This window comes from Cryptomeria japonica, chromosome 3, assembly GCF_030272615.1.
Source record: "Cryptomeria japonica chromosome 3, Sugi_1.0, whole genome shotgun sequence".
Lineage (NCBI taxonomy): Eukaryota > Viridiplantae > Streptophyta > Pinopsida > Cupressales > Cupressaceae > Cryptomeria > Cryptomeria japonica.
Window position 1 is genome coordinate 883,608,201 of NC_081407.1, and position 19,721 is coordinate 883,627,921.

The following is a 19,721-nucleotide window of genomic DNA, read 5'->3' on the forward strand; positions in this document are numbered from 1 at the left end:
CATTTGACAATTTATATGCACTCATTATCCATGGATGGATTATATTGCTTATGAGATTATGATGGCTTATTGATAGTACTAACCCCATTTCATGATTATATTGGATGCGTTGATGCTATGATTGTTGTGATTGTCTCACTATTGTATTTGTGATAGAGACGATGTCATATCACTCATTGTGAGAATGATATGACATTGCGATTATCTATCACTGGTCTAATCATTTATGATATATGTCATTGTATGTATTGCTTTATGGATATTGGTGGTTGCACAATTGCAGGTACTAGACATTGACTCCACTTGGTCTCACAAGTCTGAGCGAGTCTTCATCCCAATGGCAAGTTGATTGGAGAAGGCATGAGTTCCTTCTACACACTCTAGGTCTAAATTGATATCCTTGTTAGTCAATGTTTTGGCTGAGTCGGTGGTTAGAGTCTTGTGTGGTGATGTTCGACCCTATGTTGTGTTGCCTTGTGGCGTTGTGAGTATTTGATTATTTAATTAATTAATATTGGTTCATATAGTTTATTAATGTTAAAACTAAATTAATGCATGGTTTTGATATTTAATTATTAATGAGTAATTTATTGAGTGTTAATGTTATCATGTTTAATATTTATTAAGCTTTGATTTATTGGTTCATTGTTATTTATTTATTATTTATTGTTTAATTATTTTTATTATTTAGACCTGTAGACACCCAAATCTGTCCACTTAATTAAATGAATACTTAGTATTTATTTGATTATTTAACCATCGATCAATAATTAATTAAATTAATATTTAATTAATTCATCTTAACCCTCTTCTCCTATTAATTAAATAAATAATTCAATTTATTTGATTTACTTCACTTTAACCATATTCTGACTTTTAATTAAATAAACAAATCATATTTGTTTAATTAACTACCCTCTCTCACATTTAAATAAATAAGTATTTATTTAAATCCCTAAAAATCTCACCCACTTGCACTTTCTAGAAAATGCAAGTTGCACCACTATTTTAAATAAATAAATAGTTTATTTAAAATCATATTTATCCTCACCCACTTGAAACCTTTAATGGCTTCCCTTAAAGTCTTCAAAACTTTAAAGGTTTCCTTCTAGAGTCTTCTCAATCCTTTAATGGCTCCCCTTAAAGTCTTCAAACCTTTAAAGGTTTCCTTCTAGAGTCTTCTCAAACCTTTAATGGTTTTCCTTAAAGTCTTTAAAACCTTTAATGACTTCCTTGTAGAGTCTTCTTAAGCTTTTAATGGTTTCCCTCAAAGTCATCAAGCATTTAATTCTTTTCCCCCCATTTCTCATTTAAACAAATTAAAATTTATTTAAATAAAATTCACATTCACATTTAAATAAATTAATATTTATTTAAATATCCATCCAAATGTAAATTGCACCATTTAATTGAGATAAATGATTTTATTTTAATTGAAAATCTCAAAATTCCTCCCACTTGCATTCTCCTACAAAATCCACTTGCATGCCTAAACCCCTTCTAGATTCTTCTAATCACTTCCAATTTAGCCTAATCCTATCCTAATCATTGTCACATTCCTAAATAAAAGGAAGTTACTTCTCAAAAACCTCCAAAGTCTTCAATAACTATTAAAGGCTTTATGTCTTCAAATGGTTAACCTCTAAAGTCTTCCAAACCATTAAAGACTCTTACATAACCATTTATGGTTAACTCACCTTTGACCTTTGCTTAGAGACTTTCCTCTAACTTAACCATCCTTTTAACTCATGGGTCTCTTCAAAGAATTTATTTCTTTGACCAAGGTAACCATTTAACCTTTGCACATTCATTTATCCCTTGGATAAAAGGAATATCCATTAACCTAACCCTAACCTAGCCCCGTAGGGTAACCATCATGTCCCCTCAAGCATTTAATGCCTCGTATCTCTCCTCTCAAGCCTCCTCATGGTGACACTTGTCAACATGGGATTGGGTTAAAGTCTCACATGGATTGAATATCTTTCAATCCTAACCCTTGTTAAGATTACTCAATCTTAACCTTTCATTTCCCCATTTCTTTTATAAATAGAACCCTTCTCCTCAAGCAAAAAAGGAAAAGCATTAGAGTATTGTTACTGTGTATGGTGAAAAGTGAATAATGAAAAAACAATATTGAAAGACTAAATGAATTCAAACACAAAACCCTAGCCTAGCAACAACAAAGATCTACAATAACATATGAAGATTACCTAAGACAATGAAAATCAACAAAATCACAAAGATTATATCATCATATGTCCAATAGGGTTTGAATCTCCATTCTTCCTATCTCCATTGATCTTGCTTGATATGTTTTCTCTCAGATTTTATGTGTGCACAAGAGCTCAACAAAGAACGGAAATGTGGTTGATAGCTTGATATTATATTTGTATGTGATGTTACCCTAAGGCCTTGATCTTGTATTTGTACGTGATGTTACCCTAAGACCTTGATCTTGTATTTGTATGTGATGTTGCCCTAAGGCTTTTGTGAGCCCTTGATCTTGTATTTGTATATGGTGTTACCTTAAGGCCTAGGAGCATGACTAGGGAGAGTGGGATTCCATGAGTCTGCCAGGGTCATGAGGAATGTACTGCTAGGGTTCTTTGTGATAGAAGTCGGGTCTAGACCTTTTGATAGCTCATTGAAAGTTTATTGCTATTAATCAAGTGATAATCTATTAAATTAGTCTTAGGTGGGATGGGTAGTAGTAATTCATCTAATAAGACAAGATAATAATTGATGTCATGGTACCCCTCTCATGGCTTGGAGTACTTGTATAGTCTTAGGATGAGGTATGGGAAGACCTAGTAACCGGATAAACCAAACTCCCTTAATTTCCTCAAAGGTTGAGATGGTTTTGCATGTGTATCACGGATGTCGAGACTAAGTTCTAGGATATCCTTTATGATTGGTGATAGCATGTGATGACACTCTTCCCTACATGTAGATCCTAGTTCCTTATGCCTTGTTTTTAGTGAGCCTCTGGAGGTTTTATGGTTTTTTTTATATGTTGTGATTTGGCTTATTGTATATGTGGTTGCTTTTCAATTGTGGTGATTTTTATCATTGGAAGTCCTTTGGTTGTTAGGTGTCAGCCTAGGTCTAGAGTGTGTGTGGGACCTTGTATCATCTCCTTTGCATGGGGGGGGGGGGGGGGGTGGTCCTTTGGTTCCAAATGGTCGAGTGGTTTGATGCCTTCTTCTGTTGGGATGCTCTTGTGTGTGGATGTGGATTCCTTATCTCTTCAACTTGTGGATGGATTCTTGTAGCAGATTGATGTAATATGGTCCATCTGGAATTTGCATTAGTAAGACTTATGAGGTGGTTGCATTTGTAGAAAGAGAACTATGCATCTTGATGTAGTGAGATATTGTATTGTTGGATATTGATCTTTGATGGAAATAAGATATTGGAATTATGATTATTTGAGTTGTTATATATAGATTCAAATGGGAATTGAGTATATTATCTAGTAGGAAAAGATGTTATTCCTTATTGCATTTATCTCTTGGAATGGTTGTAATTCTATTGTTATTTGAATGCCTATTGCTATTAAGAAATAGATTAGGGATGTGATAGATGATAATAGAAATGGGTTTAATGATGTTATGATAATATTAAGATAAAGAGAATGGGTATTAGGAACATTTGGATGGGTGATATTAAAATGAATCTAAGGGAGTTTAATGGCATTTGCATGAATGTAATCATGATAGTTAGATTAGTGGATGATCTTATATATATGCAAGAAGAGAGAAAATGTTAGTTGCGTTAAAATGCATTGGATTAAGGTAGTAATCATGACGTTATGCTTATGATGATATGTTCTTGATGATGTTATATGTAATGATGTTGAGACCCAGGAAAAGATAATTGTTGAATCGCATTTAATTATGCTTGTGTATTAAATGCTTTTGTGAATATGTTTAAAAATGATATTGTGCATATCTTGTACATGGCAGTTAAATATGTTGGTATTTTGGTTATGTTGATATGGTTTTGTCATTGATGTCAACACCTTTAACACTTATCAACTCTGGCACTTTGGGAAATTGGCAATGTTCACCAACAAGCAAGTGACTTTATGCACAGTCACCGGTATCTGGTACACTAACATGATATATTGTTCACCGACACTTGGAATGACATGGAAAACATCTGGTTATGTCGAAGACATCATTTGGACACTTTGTCTTGGAGATTTGTTCATTGGCACATTCGTATTTGCATATTTGTTGTTACCGAGAAATAGGTCCAGAATAAGCACCGACAGGCTTATCTATTCTAGATCAGCACGACATGCTTTGGAGATGATTTTGTTGTTATTGTAAATGCATCAAGCCGACATGTTGAATCAGACATTGCATCGGTTATTGATTTACTTATAATTATTTTATTTTAAAATCTTTTAGAGTCGACCTACTAAAATTGGTCTTAGGTTATGGTATATATGTAAGATCTTATTTTTAAGATCAATATGTGATTAGGAAAAGGAATTAAAAGAAAGTATATGCGAGAATAAGCAGAGCTATACACACAGACATCATTTGAAGGTGAAGCAAGGTTTTTGTGAAGGCAATCAGAACTACACCGGTACTGATTCCAGCATATGAAGATGCTATTTTGAGCAGTACATCATTATTGGATTTAACCATCCAATTGTAGTCAATGTGACTTCTATTTATGTTTGAGCAGTGAGCTCTAGGCGCTTGGCCTTTCTGCATGTGCAGACTCCATTTGTATACACATACTATCTGCAGTAGTATCATCTGATTGTGGGTAAGGTTTCCCACCATGGTTTTTCCCCTTACAGGGTTTCCACGTACAAATATTGGTGTTATGTGTTGTAGATGTTATTGTCTTTCTGTTACAGGCATTAATCTTTACCGGTACTGTAATTAACTGATAAACTGTCTACTGGTATAAAGTTTGGTTTACCGGTATTAAGCATTAAGGTTGGTTAAGTTGTTTTTGGTTTGAATTTATTTGACAACTGATTCACACCTCCCCCCCCCCTCAATTGTCTCTGGAACCTAGCAAAATATATTTGCGTATTTAGTCATATGTGTTGCATTAGTAGATGATGCTTAAAAAAAGTTCTCTATTTGCATATTAGTTGGTCAATTTCTCTAGGGTATTTTGGCGGGCATTACACGTGCCTTAGTTTTGCAAGTCAAATTAGGTGTAGTGAGCTCCTTGGATTTGAGCGTAAAACTTTGTAACTTGTTATTCATATTGTGAGTGTGATTCTCACCATGGTTTTTCACTCTTTGGGTTTTCCACATGAATTTGGTGTTCTTGTGTGTGTTGCACTTTGTGCTTTCATGTTTCCTAATTGAAAATATAAGTTAATTGTGGTTTGAAGATTTAAGGATTATAAGTTAGTTGTTTTAAGGTTTGGACTAACTCACCCCCCTCCCGGCTCTCTGTCTTGTGGTGTGCTCAACATGTACCTATATAGATTTTTTTTTTAAAAAGGGTTCTCAATTTTGTAGAGGTTGAACTACTATTTTTTGGGTTTTTCTTCAACATTTTTGGCTCACGAAATCTTTCGATAGTTTCATGGTAAAGATTTGATATTTTTCACACTTCCTTTGAAGAATCCTAGTACAAAATTTGTTTTTTCCATTTTTCAAAATTTTCTACCACCTTTCAAATTTATGAAGTAATTTGTACTATCAAAATTATATATCACCACTCAAAATTTTGGAAGGGTTTACATTAATTTATTTTCCTTTTAACTTAGAGTGTCATTTGTTGCAATTTTTTCATCAATTTTTTTGTGTTGATTAATTTTAATCTATTACGAGGTTTGCACCATCCATCTTCTCCAATACTAACTCTAAATTTGTAAGCTAACTTTGAAGTCTAAATCTACAAGCTAACTCTAACTTTGAATTTTAAATTTATAAGAATGTACTCTAAAGTTTGATTTAACTAGACTCTAAAGTATAACCTACAAGAAGAATCTAAAATTTGAGCTACAACCTAACTTGAAAGTCCGACATAAAACTAGACACTAGAGTTCAGTCTTCAAGTGAACTTCAAATTTTAATATCCAGGTAGAGTCCAAATTTGTGTCTACAATTGGAACTAAACGTCTAAAATTATACATCAGAAAGCTCTAATGTCTAAACTATTACATGTTGGTGTGAATAAGGTATTTTATGTAAGTAGTTCATCTAGTGGGTCTTATTCACATGTTAAGTTTACATAGGTCCTATGAATATTTTCTAGAATTCTTAGTTTTCTTGATATTCAATGAAATTCCTTGGTTCATACCATTTGTAGTTTGTTGATTGCAAATTGTAATGTATGGTTAGTCTAAACCTAAATCAACGCTAGTTTGATTGTGGATATTCATTTGGATTGGGTGAGCATTGGGTATTTAGATGAATGTTTACAATATGAAAATCCTTCATTACCTTTGGAGATTGCATCAATTTTGTGTAGTTGTTTCCTCATGGAGAAACAAAGCTTGAGTTATGGAATCCATCTATCAAAGCACTATGCATCATTATCATTGCCCTTAGGTTTAGGTTAGATTCTCCAACCTTATCCCTTTTTGTCTTTTATCTGAAGTTCAAGTCATTTTAGTATTCTAGTTCCAACTAAGCGTAAGTCCCTTTGTGTAAACAACAAATCATATCATTCATTAAGTCTATCCATTGCAAAGTCACATTGTAAACCTTGGGGTTGCCTTATTTGATCACATTGTTAAACATTTGATATTTCCTAGTTCAAGAGAGGATAGATTGTGTAAACAATAAATCACATCATTCATTGAGTCTATCCATTGCAAAGTCACATTGTAAACCTTGGGGTTGCCTTATCTGATCACATTGTTAAGCATTTGATACTTCCTAGTTCAAGAGAGGATAGAATGCTTGGTATTTTATTTTGAATTGGCGAGTGTCACAAAACATGCATCAACATGAACCACACTGAAAACATGGTCTCCATCCAATCCTAACTATTGATAGAATTTTTACAAAAAGATTTATATACCAATCATATTCATTTTCTCCCAAGGTATATGAAAAAAGGTGACATACGCCATCTTCTTATTGAATCCTTTCTCAAAAACAAGTATCCTTAAAGATTCACAAATGATGTCAATACTATTTTTCTTTTATTAATATAAAGTAAAATAAAAATACAAATATAGAAAAATATAAAGATAAAGTACAAAAAATATGCAATACTATTCATTCAAAATAATAATAATATGTACAAATCTCCTTATTCCTCCGATGGCTCACGGCTCTGCCATACATACCATTTCTTTACATCACAGCAGACATGCAGAGCATGCTAATGCTTTGGATGGAAGATGCGAATAATATGAATCTGTTTTATAGACTCTAGAAGCTTTTAAGCAAATGTAATTGGCATGTGTTGAGCCAAATCTCACGGCTGTTGGCAGCTTCCTACCTGCCTGTGCCATTATGGGAGCACTGGAACAACGTATATTCACCAATCCAGTTTATTTAATGCCACATCAACCGACTTCTTCTGAACATCTTATTAATAGGGTTCATGGGGTTTCAGCTGTTCTACTACCTGGGGGTGGATTCCCTTATATCAGGGAAGGATTGATTTCTAACAGGGGATTTTGTTAGATATTGCAGTTATAAATCCCGTGGCAACGATGAATGGTATGTTCCACAAGTTATATTAAAAAATGCCTCAAATTGAAGTGGTTTCATGGAATGCTAAATGTATGATATTAAAAATAATGACTGCAGGTTTTGTAGTGTCGGAGTTCTGCTGAAAAGACTTTAGAGATCTTCAAGCAACTGCAACTAGCAAACTAACTCTATGCAATCATTTTGCAGAATCTTTATAGAATGCGCCAAAATAGAGCTGCTGAAGCATGGATTGAACATATATGAAAACAAATAACCCTAATACTTCACGTACAGAGAAAACCTACAAAATGTTTGACAAAATGCCTCGTAAAGAATGAACACACAAGAATGGTGCGCAAAGTATTTGACGAAATGTATCCAGGAAATTTAAGGATTCCTGCGCATACACTGAGTGGATGTGTTGAGAGACTTTGGAAACTTCCAATCAAATGCCCAATACAATCTTTGCCTGTTCTATGATGGAATTTTAGGGCAAAATTTAAACATAAAAGGCATAATACAGAGGATTTTGTTCAGATGTTAGCGTTGCAAGTGTCTAAAAAAGCGTACACAGAATGTGAAAGCATAGATAAAGTGTGAAATGTTAGATATAATGTTTCAAAGCACTGTAGTCACATTGAATGTGCTGAACAAATGGATTCTTTTCAACCAAATGCAATCTTCGCCAGCATTCTTCATAGGTACTGTGAAGAGCAATCTAAACGTCCATCAAAGGATCAATGATAGAGGAATTCATTCAAATTTTGTAATAGACATGCTGTAGCTACCGAAATGAACACGGTATTCAAAATATGGGAGTACAGAGAAGGCTTGTAAACTGCTTGACTCCATGTTTTAATGGAATAGTGATTGCAAGGATACACGAGCTTTAGCCATGCCACTTTTGTGATGAAGATGAGCCATTGTTTGTCGTCCAAGATGAATTGTTGCGAAGGGCAGCTGTTAGTAGTTTTCTTAAAGCTAACATGTTCAGAAGTCACTACTAGAAGTTTGTTCAAATTTAAGGGTTCGCCATTCCTGTACAACAAATTTTCATCAAGGGAACTATATTCTTTTCCTATGCAAATCGAAAATATTATTAGTTGAAAGGGAGAAGAAAGCTGTAAAACTCATCTGACCGCTGCACATGAACCGTTTGACAAAATATATGCATATAGTGGAGGGTCAGAGCAAGCACATGAATTATTCAACAAAAATGTCTTTGAGATTTTACAATACAGGGCAAGCAGATTCATGGAGATATTATCAGGCATATGCCTAGATTCAATCAAATGGATTACAATCGGCTGGATAAAGTTCAAATGGTATTATGTAATTTACTGATTGCAAGATATTTTTAGGATAGTTGTAATATTAACACGTTGAGACTGATTCATGAAATTCAACTTATTAGTATGGAATTCAATTTGATCACCACTGTAAAAATTCTCCTGGCATAGATCATAACAGGAACATCGAAATGGAGCGTGGACTTGTGTAAAAGGCTAGAAATGTTTCACAAAATGCTGTAAGTATAACTATCCTCAAAGACATATATGCAAAAGCTGAAATTACAAACAAAACATGAGGATTGTTGAACAAAAATTGAAGATTGTGAGAACACATACATTGTCTAATATAAGCCATAAGTTTGCAGTCGTTGCGGTATTCTCTCCGAGATATACTTGAAGTGAATGTTTCTGGATAAAACTTAAGCTGTGCTGTAATTAGCATTTTATTTGTTTGAAATGAAAAGATCCCTGAATAATGCAAGTCCATGCTTAAGGGTTCTGAGCAGGTAGAGACTCTAATTACATTCACAAGATTTACTAGTAAACATGAAGATAAAGTTCTCAGGTAGGAAATCCTAGGATGTTTCTGGGAATTGTTTTTTAAATTAGGTGAGAAAAATCCTGTAAATCTCTCCTTGCCTCTAGCTCAAGACATCTAAACAATAATACACACAAGCGTCAAATTGAAAAGTCAAATTCTAAATACATGAAATTTCAATTGTAAAAGTTGAAAAAAGAGTAATTCAGTGGAGTTATGAGAGTCTAGTAATGACTTATGGAGAACTATCAAATATAGTCGGAGTTTTTATAATCATAGGTTAAAGTTGCAAATGCCTTCGGAAGCATGTATACAAGGTTTGAAAATAGAACAAAGGTAATGCAGGTAAAATATTCCAAAAGATGCTCTGAGATCATCCACTTATAACTAATGCCTGCAAACTGTTTGACAAATGTCTCTGACTCTTTACCTACAGAATAGGGTTGTGAATTGCTTGATAAAATGTCTCAAAAATTTGCATGTATAGATTTTGCATGTGAATTGTTCGACGGTATGCTATGACTTTTTCAATTTTGAATTGCATTGAAACATTTTAATTTAAGTCATTTGGACTATAATTTGCAATTAAATACTTCTATGATCTTCATCTGTGACATGAATTTATATTAAAATTTGTAATTAATTAGAAAAACTTAATGTGCTGGAAGGTAGTTGTATAAAAAATTCTGACTGACCCCATCTATCTATTCCAGCTATTTCTCACTTTAGAGGACATTTTGGACATTTTTGTCTTTTGAGTTTTAGGAAATGACAGCAAGGAAATTGTTTGAGTTTGAGTCATTAATTTGTTATTACTATGGTACGCGGAGGCGTTCCTATACAGTTGCATCACACGTGTATATAAAAAAGAAAAAGAATGATCAGAAGTTACAATCCCATAAAAGTGGAGAAGTTGAATGGAAGTGGGCATTGAATTTCTTGGTTCCCCATGCCATTTTACTTTCTTTTTCTGATATAAATATATCGTTAAACTGTGTGAAGTCTCTCCTAAATGTGCGTTTTGTGTTTGATAGCTGATATGATTTTCTTGAGCTGGAATTCCCTGCAGCGAAGCCCTTCGAGATCTTCGACAGGTGAATTTCATATATTTGCTAAAAAATTCTTGTGATTTCTAGGCTTTTAGATCATGCTCTATGATTTATAGTGTTAAAATCCAACACAAAAATTGTTATGTGTTCTTTGCAATTTTTGCTTGACGCGTTGCCATTTTGGAATCGGTTATTATTTGCACAAATTCTGCATATAATGAGGTTTGTTTTAAATAAATTGAAAGTAAGACGATTCCTGAAAATTAAGAATGGGATTACAGTACGGAAAATGTTTATGATCTGTTATCATGGCAGGATGGGTGCCGAAAATAAAGATAAAATCCAATTTTAAGTCAGTCGATATCAGTGAATGATTGCATTATTGTTTATCATTTAAATTTTGTTTGCATATTTGTCTATATAATGTTCTGAAATCATTTATTTCTATGAAAACTCTGAAGTCAATCCAACTGTTACAAAGATCAATCAGCACTATTATTTATCATTTATTCTACATATTATATAATGAAATATCCGTGTTTGTTTTGGAAACATACAACACTATCATATTCAGTTTCTTTAACTAGACTTGTTTTACAAGCAATAAACAAATGATTCGGAATATCCGATACTCCCAGTGATAGGAATGCTGCATACAAATTGATTTCAAATACACCAGAAATGACAGAATTTCATATTCAAACATTGACAGAATTTTTCTTTCTTGAGATTGGCGGATTTATTTAGAATTTCACTTCATACTCTTATCCCTCTATTCTCACCTTTTGAATGGTGAATTAATCTAAAGATTTATCAGATTATTGAATTTTATAAATTTACTTAAAATTCTTATTTTTTCTTATAAATTTTAGGCATCCATTCTCTATAATCTCAGCTCCTGGAAGCAATTATATCAGTGCTAACAATCGCATGTTGGAGATGATTCTAGGTACAATTCATAATTTGTTTCTAAATATCCTTTTATTTTTATAATGAACCCATCTTCTAGAAAGAACGAGGCTGAAGTAACAGCTAAGAAGAGTGTGGTCATAAGATAGCAAAACTAATCGATATGCAACTTCGCCAAATAAAAATTCTATAATCTCAGTTCCTGTTGATAGATTGAACACAAGATTTAAAATGAATTTTTGCAGCAGTATGTGTTTTTGTTTCTTCATGCATGTTATATTTCTTAAAATATTAATGAAATTAATAAATCTAAGTACAATTGATAATTTGTTTCTAAATATCCTTTTATTTTCATAATGAATCCATGTTAGAATGAACTGAGGCTGAAGTAACATCTAAGAAGAGTGTGGTCATAAGATAGCAAAACTAATCGATATGCAACTTCGACCCAAAAAAAATATAAATTGTATCTTAAATGGAAAAAAATGAGTTTCAGCACAGGATAAAAGGATCTGACATGATTTTGGTAAAATCTTCCAAAACTCTCTGTAGATGGACCATATGGAGCTTTAGACAGAAATTATGACATTTTACTACTGTTTGAGCTTGGTATTGGAGCTACTCGTTTCATCAACATGTTCATCGACATGGGATAATCAAATTATAATAACCTTATTTAAATCATAGTCTTTCTAAAATCTTTTTAATTAGCATTAATGTTGATGTCTCAATATTTGAATATGTATTATTTGGTTTGATAAAAATTTTATATTATTATTTTAATGTATTCAAACTTAATTTTATTTTCAATAACATTTGGATCACATTTTATTCACACTCTTCTTTCACGATAAATAGTAATTGTGGTATAAGTTCACTCTATCATACTTTTATTTAATATATTAAAACTTGAATTTAATTTAATAATATCTTTGATGAGATTTTTTTTAAATCTTTGAAATTTTATATATACATTTATAATTTATAGTTTATAAATTGTTGATAAAATATGAATTATAAATAATGATATCTCTCTGCATCTTGTACATATATTTTGAAAAATATAAGTATGCTAATTATATATCTTTGACATTCATCTTTCTGAGTGTAATAAGGTTAATCATTTGTGATGTATTTAATCTTAATTTTTTATTTATTGGGCTTAATTAAGAGAATATAGAGACATTGTCTTCTAATTTTTTGAAAAAAAAAAGAGGAATAAAATTTCTAAATTTTGAGTCATTAATTTAATCTTTTTATGTCATGCCTCTAATATCCATCTTCTGAAGTGTAGTAAGGCTGACCATTTACGACATGCTTAACCCTACCATTTTCATATATTAGCTCTAGTTAATTCTTTAGACTGATCTAATTACGATAACGATGTATGTCCTTACCTAATTATGTCTATATAAAAGAAGAGAAACTATAAAAAACATGATAGTTTTGCAAGATCAAATTCAAATATACTTATATTTTAATTTTGGGAGGTAACCTCCTCAAAGTGGCATGATATCCTATTGATTTTTGTCTTTATTTCTATGAAATATTCTAACAAGTAGTATTAAAGTTGTGATTGGGCCAAGAATTTTGTTTTCACCATTACTTATAAAACGTGCAAGTTTCACTATGATTTTAGGGTAGTGTGTGCCATGTCCAAGTAAGATATTGTAAAAGAAATAGCTTGATGTGGTTCCTTTTTAGTGGGTTATTATGGAATTGTTACTTTTTATTAAATTTGTCTACAAGCCATAATTTTAATATTTTTTTATTTGTTTAAAATTAAGTAGGGTTTTTATTATAGTTTATGAATAAATGCAAAATAAACTCTATAATCTAGTAATAAAAGCTAGGTTGAAGGAGGTTCAACATATTTAGGTATAGCTCACATTTTAAATTTATATATGGTTACAACTCACCAAATACATCCCCCCCATACCGAATAAATTTTTTAGAGTTTGGAAATAAAAACGCATCAAAAGCCATGCCATCTTTTGGATTAGAGAATTTTTATACAAATAGCGAGTCTAGTGACTCTCTTTATTATCCACCACCTAACTTTGAGGGAAACATTCGACTAGGATGTGAAAAAATGGTAAAAATTATTAAAGAAAATTATTTTCTCATTTGCAAAATTGTTTAAATGAGGTTTGAATGAATTTAAACAAGAATAATTGTCAAAATTGAAGCCCTAATTACAAAAGTTGGGTGAGCACAACCCCAATAGGCAAAAAAAAGGAATAGGACAATCTTTTCGAGGTCCAAAATTGAACCTAACAAAAATAGATATTAGTAACTTTGATGGTTCAAATGTAGAGAGTGCAATGGTTGACAAGCCTTCACTATATTTAATATTCAAACATTATTAGTGGTACCGATTTATAATGAATGACAAGAAAGGGTATTTACTTAGAAAGAGTTTATCAATGAATTATAAACCCATTATCAACAACCATGGAAGGAAAGTTATTTCACCTAGTTGACAAGTTCAAGAAACAAATAGGTATGTAGCCAAATACATTGTCAAGTATATGAGATTAGAAATCTAAATGTAGGATATGTTACCTTATCAAAAGTCATAATTCTATATTAATAGGAACAGCAATTCACATGAAAAATGTACTTGTTGAATAAGTTAAGGATTTGGATAAATTAGCAATGGATGACTTGCATTGAATTTTAATTGCTTATGAGATGGAGATTGATGTTGAGGAAAGATGTTGCATTTAAAGTGTCCAAAAAGCAATAAGATTCAGATTCTAATAATGAGTCGGATCTAGAGGAAGCAAACTTTGTCAAAAAGTTGCAGAGGGGTTCCAGAATGAATGGAAGGTAAGTTTCCTTTCAAATATTTTAATTATGGTGAAGTGGGACATTTTATGGCTAAATGTCCATATAAAGACTAACAATGAATGTCAAAAGAATGGGAACAAGTTGTTTCACAAAGGAAAGAAGTTTTAGAAGAATACAAAAAGTTCCTTTATAAATGAGGAAAGTTGTTCATCTTATGATGAGGAAGATCAAGGCAATTCTAGGATGTAGGTGAAAAGGATCTATTCATGGCTATGAAGACAACTAAAGGTGATGCTTGAATGAAGTTCAAAAATTATGATGATGAAGTTGATCTTGTATAAGAATTTCTTTGCACTAGCAAAGAGATCAAGAGGTTGAAGAAGAGGATCACTAAAGAAACAAAAGCTAAAGATGAATTGGCTCAAAATATTGAGAAGGAAAAGAATATGGTCATTGATCTAAAAATTCAAGTGGAAGAAGCAAAAAGGATTGAAGAAGTTATGACTAAAATACTTCTAATAAGAGATAAGTAATCGATCAATTGAAATCAAAGTTTGGGAAAAGCATTGAGATCTTAGATTAGACAATTGAAAGTCAAAGATCGCCACATATCAAAATTAGAATGGTATTATAGAGGATCATAAGGGAAGGTAATTGAGTTCAACCCATGAGGTCAGTTGGTAAGAATATGGAAGAGAATGGATTTGGAAGTTCAAATTTTGAACAAATTGAAACAACCAAGGAGAGCAAGAAGGTGAATGATGAATTCATTCAAGTGCACATATAGAATTGTAAGAGACTCAAAAGACAAGCATAAAGAGGACAAGGATAAAGTACCAGCTTTAATCATTCTTTTTTTGGTTATTGTTTTAATTGCAATCATTTTGGTCATAAGCTTGTGCATTGTAGAAAGGTGCTGGTAAGAAGAAATAAATGTGTTAGCAAAAAGGTTTTTGCACCAATGTTTGATTTTAGTATTGTTGTCATAAGTGCAATAATTTTAGGCATATTGCAAGCAGCCATAGAAGAAATTTTGTGAATCCTCCTAAGTTAAATGCTAAGGCAAATAATTCAGTGAGAGTAGTAATTTTGGGAAGGTTTGAAAGAAGAAGCTGGAAGGACAATGAATAGAGAAGTCCATGGTGGCCCAGATTACATTATATGCTCAAAAGGAGAAGAATTTGTGGATTATTGATAACATATGTTCAAGTCACATGATCAGGGACAAGAGAAAGTTCATGAATTTCAAGAAATATGATGGAGGATCAATGAATCTAGATAACAACTTTGTTTCTAAGATTATTGATAAGAGAACCTCGAGTCTTGATGATGGTAAGACAAAAAATTGTGATGTTATGTATGTAGAAGGTTTGTAACATAATCTTCTGAAAGTAAATCAGATGTGTGATAAAGGCTATAATCTCTCATTTAATGCTAAGGGCTGTGAAATCAAGAGGACTAATACAAATGAGTTAACTATGGAAGGAAGCAGGACTCACATTGATGTGTAACATCTTTTCAAAGTTAACTAGAAAAATTGTTTTTCCATACAAAGGAAAGAGAGTTGGATTTGGTACAAAAGGTTGGGACATATCAACTTTGATGATCTTACAAGAATTAGCTCAAAAGGAATGGTAAGAGACATGCTAAAATGAAGAAGCCTCCATCCACTAGTTGCAAACCATGTCATGAGGGAAAGCAGACGAAAATCATATTTCCTACCAAGGAGTACTCTATTACAAAGTCATTGGATTCGATTCATACATTTTTATGCATATAATGAGGAAAAAGAGCATTCAAGGTGTTTGGTTATGATGCTTGGTGAAGATTATTCTAGAGCGACTTGGATTACTTTTTTGAAAGAGAAATCAGAAACTTTTGAGAAAATTAAGGTATTCAAGATGATGGTTGAAAATGAAACCAAAGTTCTAGAATTAGAAGAAGGTTGAGAATTTTCCTCTAATAGGTATGAATAATTCTATGAGAAGCATGGAAACTGAAATGATCCTAGGATTCCTCAACAAAATGGAGTTGTTGAGAGAAAAAATTGAACTATACAAGAGATGGCTAGAACAATGTTAAGTCAAGCAAATTTGTTAGATATATGTATTCAAGAGAAATAGTTTAGACAATAGTATATATTTTGAACAAAGCTCAAATTACACCAAGGACCACTGTCTTGCAAACCATGTCTCCACCTCCATAGAAGATAACTCTTCCTCAATAGGAGGGTGCAACAGAAAACGAACAAGGAGAAGTTGAAAACCACCACCCCCTCCACCTCAAAAGTAGACACAGAGTATCGGGACCCAAAAAGGGCAGAAAAAGCCCCCAACATAGCTAGGTCAAAACAACAAAAACCCCTAGCAAAAACAAACAGATAGAACGTACCCTTGAAAACTAGCACCAATGAACCAACCAACATACAACATTGAGAGGCCAAAAAAGAGGGAGAGAAAGCACTTGCCCATAGAGGCAAAACTCCAAACAACAAAACAACTCCCAAGAACCAATTGAAGCCAACAAAAGTCAGAACCTCGGACACAAGGGTGTTGGAATCAAGGAACACTAAGAGGGGGGGGGGTGGATCAGTGTTCTACTGACAAACAAATTTTCCGACTTAATCTCAAACCACCAAAAGAAAATGCAAGTAAAATGCAGGAACACAAGATAACCACAAAATCATAACACTGAGATTTTTACGTGGAAACCAGGAAAGGGAAAAACCACGGTGGGATTGGAACCCACAATATTCATATATTGTGATTAGGAGTACATAAATATTACATGAGGGGAATGCACATGCATTCTGTAAGGAAGTTAAGTAGCGGAAACAACTCCCTACACTAACCTTGAGAGGAGGGTAATGCAAAAAATTTTCAGATCATTACAACAGTTACAGAAAATAGAAATAGATATAATAGCATTCATACCACAACACAATGATTTACGTGGGGAAAACCCTTTCGGGAGAAAAACCCCACCCTCCAAAAGCAGCTCAATATTTTATTCAGCAATCAAAAACAGATTACAAAATACTTGCAGAGCAAGCTCTTCGCAGGAGTATCACTAATCAGAGATTCAGAGGCAACTCAATAGCCATAAGACTCTTACACACAACCTCTATCTCACACACCTCATAAATAGGAGATACAATACAAGAAACCGTCAAACGGTATTACAAAACCATGGGCTAAAACTACCCAATAAGGTGTAGCCGACCTTATCTCCCTTCTATGACATGTTAAAGCACACATCAACACGTGTCGCTCCCTTTTACAGCTCATTTATGTATCCGATACAAATTATTTTTCCTATTTTAGGAGTACAAACTTCCGGAGGCCATAACTTGAGAACCGGGTGTCCGATTGACGAACCGTTTGAAGCGTCGGAAAGCTCGCGAAGTGCTCTATCACCTCGTAACCTATCCGATACAAATTATTTTTCCTATTTCAGGAGTACAAACTTCCGGAGGCCATAACTTGAGAACCGGGTGTCCGATTGACGAACCGTTTGAAGCGCCGGAAAGCTCGCGAAGTGCTCTATCACCTCGTAACCGGCTTCGCCGGTTACGGCCACTTTTCAGGGCGTTTCGGAGCCTCTAAAGTCCCCAAAATTAAGTTTAAACATTTTATTGCACCCCTCCAAGACGAAAACTTTAATATCTTTAAAACTAGCTATGACCTTGCGACAAAACTTTACCGGAATGCTTATCTAGCCAACCAGAAGCTTCAGGGAGAGTTTCGCACCATTTCGTGCTCAAATAAAAACTTACTATAAATAGTAACCTCACATAAATGCAAGGTTGAGACACCATTTTTCCCAACACATTCAAGTACACTGCCTAGAACCAAAGAATCAATTACAATATGGAAGTCTCACTGACTTACAGATCAATTATAATGATAACTACAATGAATGAATTCCAGTGCAATAAGTCTGACTATAACACCTCTGCAACTCTACTCTGTTCTGCTTCTCAGTCAGCTATCGGATCAAGAATGCACACGTGAAACTGTGCCAAAATGGTTTCTCGATCACAACTCGCTCATATCATCACCCAAAAGATCTTCCACACCAGTCTTATATATCCACAACCACAAAATAAAACATTCATCAAGTTGGCTAGCACAATATGCAATGTAACGTGTAACCGAGTGTTGGCTTAGACCAGATCACCAAAACATATGCGGATCCATCAAACGATGTCAAAATGACTTCTACAAGTCGGTCCTATCATCCCATGCACGAATCTCACCACCACAGTCACCGCAACGCTTCTAGACCAAAAGATGCTTTGTTGTCCAGAGATACCAGAACACTTTCTCCACCGGTTACCAAGAACCATGACTACTGGATAGGATTTTCATGAAGAGTTTCCATCAATGACAACCCTAATCCATTATCCATGCACCAAAATTGACCGGATGAGTGTCAATTGCCAACAAAGGGTTGTAGGCTCAGGAAGGCAAAGGCCAAGAAAAAACCCTTCCACACAAAGAAAAGAAGGGCATACAACCTCCACCAAAACTCCCCCTATACAAAACCCAAGAAAGAGGAAACCACCACAAAAAATTGGAGCAAGAAAGAACTCCATGAGTGAAGCCAAAAGAGAAGAGCAACCCCCTTCCTCCAAGAAGTCCCTACAACCATAGTCCACTCCACCATAAAATAAGGTCATTGCAACACAACACATTGGGAGATCAAACTAGGCAATTGCAAAACCAATAGAACCAAAAGCGATGGCAACAACATTAGCATCAACAACTCTAAAAACTAGTTCTAGAGACTCCACACCCATCAACACTACTTTGCCAAAAAGAAGAGCCCAAATCTTGTCACACACTAAGAAATTCAACTAGGCTATGCCAACAATTTCATTGTTATCATCACCAACAACATTAGTAGAAATCAATATCTTCATCTTAATCAAACTCAGACTCAAACTCCCCATCACCAACTGCACATCCACTACCTCGAGAAACCCTAGCCCCTTCAAAAATCCTACTCCAGCCCATTCTCATAGATGTTAAAATAAAATATTGAAATGGATTATTAAAAGAGTAATTCTAAGAATTGATGAGAAAATGCAGTCATCTAAGGTTCCAAATGAAGATTACAATGACGATCTTGTCTACAGTGGAGATGGGAAGTTACAAGGAGTGAGTTTGAGAACACAATTTCTAAGAATTTGGCAAAGTATGTCCAAAAGAATCATTTTGAAGATCAAATCATAGGAGATAAATATAGTGGAGGAGATAAATATAGTGGTATTTAGACTTAGAGAAGAATCAAGAAAGAAAATGAATAGGTACATTTTGCCTTAGTGTAGAAAATTGAACCAAGTTCTTATACAGAGGAAAGCAAAGAGACGGGATGGTTAGAAGCTATGGAGGAAGAGTTATCTTAGATTGCAAAAAATGAAACTTGGGAGTTGGTTCCAAGACCTAAGGACAAGAATGGTGTTGGTACCAAATAAGTTCTTAGAAATAAGTTGAATGAATAA

At 33.6% G+C, this 19,721-nt stretch overlaps 1 long non-coding RNA gene across 3 annotated transcripts; it reads left to right on the forward strand.

Moving 5' to 3' along the window:
• Positions 1 to 7,259: 7,259 nt before the first annotated feature.
• LOC131070780 (uncharacterized) lies at positions 7,260 to 11,230 on the forward strand. 3 transcript variants are annotated; one of them, XR_009112399.1, is made up of 3 exons: positions 7,260 to 7,661; positions 7,842 to 9,162; positions 10,499 to 11,230. It is a non-coding gene; the product is annotated as an uncharacterized LOC131070780 (long non-coding RNA). The 3 variants fall into 3 exon arrangements; XR_009112398.1 differs by lacking the exon at positions 10,499 to 11,230 and having other exon boundaries at positions 7,752 to 9,402; XR_009112397.1 differs by lacking the exon at positions 10,499 to 11,230 and having other exon boundaries at positions 7,842 to 9,402.
• The last annotated feature ends 8,491 nt before the right edge of the window (positions 11,231 to 19,721 follow it).